General features: G+C 38.8%; 1 non-coding gene across 1 annotated transcript; it reads left to right on the forward strand.

The window, feature by feature from the left end:
- Window positions 1-524: 524 nt before the first annotated feature.
- Window positions 525-631, forward strand: LOC133071519 (U6 spliceosomal RNA). Its single transcript, XR_009696462.1, has one exon. It is a non-coding gene; the product is annotated as a U6 spliceosomal RNA (small nuclear RNA).
- The last annotated feature ends 3,899 nt before the right edge of the window (window positions 632-4,530 follow it).

Genomic DNA, 4,530 nt, shown 5'->3' on the forward strand with positions numbered 1-4,530 from the left:
ACAAACTTTTTGGCCAACTCATTACTATGAACATGTCAAACATAATTCTTGATTCTACAATTAGCATCTTACTATATGCTTGCTTTATTCATCCATCCCTCTGTTTATCTGACAATACACTATTGTTTTTTATGCCTACATAGCCTTTACTGAAGTTCAGTATTTGTTTACTTTTTGTGGGATGAAATTTACATGCAGTGGATGCACAAATCCTAAGTTACTATTTGATGAGGTTTGACAAATGCATATACCTTTGTGACCCAAACATCTATCCAGATATGAAACAGTACCCTCACACCAAAATTGTTTCATCCCACTCCACAGTCTTCACTCCTATCATCCTAAATGCAACTATTTTTCCTAATGGGTTTTGCCATAGTTTAATTTTGCTTCTTCTAGACGTTCACATCAGTGAGATTAGGAATTATTTACTCTTTTGTGTGAAGCTTCTTTTACACTAAGTTTTTGAAATTCATCTGTGCCATTACATAGTTAAGAGGCATACAGTAATTAAGATTTCTGTAGTGCTCACTTCAGCATCACATATACTAAAACTGGAATGACACAGAGAAGATCAGCATGTCCCCTGCACGAAGATGACATGCAAATTTGTGAAGCATTCCATATTTTTGTGTATACCTATGGCTGGTTCATGTTGAGGTTTGACAGAAAACAACAAAGTTCTGTAAAGCAATTATCCTTCAATAAAAAAATAAATTAAAAAAAAAAGATTCCTATAGTGTAAGTCTGTAATTTGTTCTTTCTCTTTTACGGCTTTTTAAAGAATCTGAGATATGATTAATATAGCATAAACTCACCCCTTTAAAGTATACACATTAGTGGTTGTTAGTATATTCACAGGGTTGTGTAACCATTGCTGCTGCTGCTAAGTTTTACCACTACCTAATTCCAGAAAATTTTCATCACCACCAAGAGAAATCCCGTACACATTGGCAGTTACTCCTCAATCCTTCTTTTCGTCCCAGTTCCAGTTCCAGTTCAGTCGCTCAGTCGTGTCTGACTCTTTGTGACCCCATGAACCGCAGCACGCCAGGCCTCCCTGTCCATCACCAACTCCCGGAGTTCATCCAAACCCATGTCCATTGAGTTGGTGATGCCATCCAACCATCTCATCCTCTGTCATCCCCTTCTCCTCCTGCCCCCAATCCCTCCCAGCATCAGGGTCTTTTCAAATGAGTCAGCTCTTCGCATCAGGTGGCCAAAGTATTGGAGTTTCAGCCTCAGCACCAGTCCTTCCAATGAACACCCAGGACTGATCTCCTTTAGGATGGACTGGTTGGATCTCCGTGCAGTCCAAGGGACTCTCAAGAGTCTTCTCCAACACCACAGTAGTTCAAAAGCATCAATTCTTTGGTGCTCAGCTTTCTTTATAGTCCAAATCTCACATCCATACATGACTACTAGAAAAACCATAGCCTTGACTAGACGGACCTTTGTTGACAAAGTAATGTCTCTGCTTTTCAATATGCTGTCTAGGTTGGTCATAACTTTCCTTCCAAGGAGTAAGCGTCTTTTAATCTGTTCATCCCATACTCTGGCAATCATTATTCTACTTTATATCTCTATGAATTTGCCTATTCTGGACATTTCATATCATATTCTCTATTATGAACTTATCACAGTGTTTTTTGTTTTTTGTTTTTTTCCTCCATCCTCCTATTGATATAAACCTGGGCTATTCCCAGTTTTGGGCTATTTTGACTAAATCTTCTCTGAATATTCATGTAAAAGGTATTTTTTGGGCATACGATATTAGTTTCTTAGGCCAATGCCTACAATTAGGATTACTGGTGGATAGTATTGTTAAATGTTTAGTTCTATAAGAAACTGCAACAAGTATTTCCAAAGTGGTCATACCATTTTACATTTCCTTGAACATTGTATGAGAGTTCCAGTTGCTCTACATGGTCAGCCATCTGGTGTTGTCAATTTTTTTTTTTTTTTTTAAATTTAGGCTATTCTGGTGGGTACAACAATATTTAAGAGGCAGGTAGAAGTTAAGATTCCTTTAGTATGAGGAGCTTGGACAGGAATGTCTCCACAGAGCTCAGAGCTTCTGGGGTTCCAAACCAAGTTATACGCATCCTTGTGTTAGCTTTATATTACTGCCATTAAAAAAGAAAAACAAAACAAAAAACTACCACACACAGTGAAGTAAAACAGCACGTATCTATTATCTCACTGTTTTCTGGGCCAGAAACCTGGGTCCACTCGGCTGTTCCTCTGTCTTCAGTCTCACAATGCTGAAATCAACCTGCCAGCTGCCTTGGGCTCTCAACAGGAGGCTCCAAGGAAGAATTCATGTAGGTTGTTGGCAGACTCAACGCTCCTTAAGGTAAGAACAAAAGTCCCTGTTCCCTTCCTGGCTGTTAGCTGGGGGCCACTATGAGTTCTTCAGGACCTCTTTTTAGCCCCCATACCTGCCCCCTCCATCACAGAAGCTGGCTGTTGGGGATTATATTTGCACTTGCAATCACCCTTACTTCCCCTTCCACCTCAACTCCTCTGCTTCTACCTGGAAATGTTCTCTGCTTTTAAGAGCTCATGTCCTTAAGACCAGCCTGGATAAATCAGGATAATCTTCCTATCTTAAGATGTGTAACCTCAATCACATCTACAGAGTCTCTTTTGCCACGTAATGTAACATATTCACATGACTCAGGGATTAGGACACGGACGTCTATGTGGAGCCATTATTTTTCAACCACAGCTCCTTTAAGTGACAAATGCCCAGACCTCTGGTAGATGACAAGCTTTGGAGTCTGAGGTTTCACCTTCCACACTGTTACAGTTTTTCCCCCCTCTGTCAACATTTTGTCAACTCTGATTAAATGCTTCTGGTATTTTATATAACCCGATCAAAAACAGATCAACATGGACTATTTCAGTTTCACTTGGTAGTTTTAAAGTGTTCATAGCATTGGTGTAAGAATTCAATGAGATTTTTTATTTTTTGGTTCCCAAAGGATTTTATTTTATGTTGATTTTTATACAAGGAGCAAAAATAACATATTAAGTATCATTAAGAACATTTTTTTCAAAGACTCTGAACTTCCAAGTCAGTGATAGAGAGAAAGAGAGAAGGAAGAAGTTTTAGTGTGTATTGCTAAGCAGCATATAGACATGTTTTTAAGGCATCTTATTGTTGGCAGTGTTTTTCATGAGCACCCTAGGAAACATGCTGTTTAACCCCTAAAGCAACCTTGTTCATGTGTCTAGAAAGGATAGGAAATGCTTGTGCTGGTAGTCAGTTTCTATAAATAATTATTTTTTGAGCTATTTAAAGAATATCCCTCAAGACTCACAGTGTCTTGTTGGATTTTTTCCATGAAATAGTCATTATTTAACATGAATAAGAGAGAATGTCTTTTTTTCATTTCAATTTTTGTTAGGGTATAGTTGCTTTACAATGTTGTGTTAGCTTCTCCTATACAGCAAAGTGAAGCAGCTATACATATATAAATATCCCCTCTTTTTTGGATTTCCTTTCCATGTAGGTCCCCACAGCTAATTAATGCAAGGAAAAGCATGTGGAATAGTGCTTGCCACAAAGTAACTGCTAAGGAAACTTCACGTGGGCCAGCCACGTCACCATCCCTGCTCAAGTCTCAATTTTCTCTTGATTATGATGCTTGTGTTGACTTGTCTTTGCTTTCCCATCTGCTCTCTGACCTGAGAGACAGACCTCTACATGATAGATCAGTGAGGTCCCCTGCCCACTGATGTTCAGTTGGATTTGGACCCTGGGAGGAACAGGTGAGAGATTGAAGGGAGAGAGATGACTGAGACAGGCATTTTATTCTTTTGCTCCTTGTCAAGTCACATACAAGCAGTGAGTGACTGGTCGTTCATCCAAAGCCCACCACCACTTTCAGAGCTCATGTCCCACTACCATAGGCTATTCTCTCTAGAGTCTAATAACACTGTTCCCTTACTCTTTCCATCAGGCCAAGGGTGCTAGTAGCTTCCACTATTGCTCGTCTTGTGGAGCTGCACCATCTCTTGTTGATTTCTCTGACATTGATCATGCCTTCATAAATCATCTCTTCATTAACCACTCCTGAATTATCCTTCTTTTTGCACCAAGTTACTCTACATACTTGTCCATGTGGTGTTGTCATTTTTTTTTTAATTTGAGCTATTCTGATGGGTCCAGCAATATTTAACAGGCATAAAGTAGCAAAGATCCCTGTAGAATGAGGAGACAAAAAATGGAAATGTACTGGACCATTTCTGTAGACCCTTATCTATTTAGAATATTGTAATTCCTTGGTTCTCAGGATGCATGAACTCTTCACAATTTGAATTTTATTGAGTGGTTAGTTTTGGTAGAAATGTTGAAGAATGTGAAGTAAACACACATCAAGTCTTTGAGAGTCTCACTCTTTCAATGATTCATTCAAAAATATTTAATTGTGAACATGTCAAAGAGAGATGAATGTCTTAGGCTTCTTATGTCTTCTTATCACCTCCTTTAAAATGACCAGTTCCCTTTTTCTCTGAAATATT

The sequence above is a fragment of the Dama dama genome, chromosome 16, assembly GCF_033118175.1.
Source record: "Dama dama isolate Ldn47 chromosome 16, ASM3311817v1, whole genome shotgun sequence".
In the NCBI taxonomy this organism is placed as follows: domain Eukaryota; kingdom Metazoa; phylum Chordata; class Mammalia; order Artiodactyla; family Cervidae; genus Dama; species Dama dama.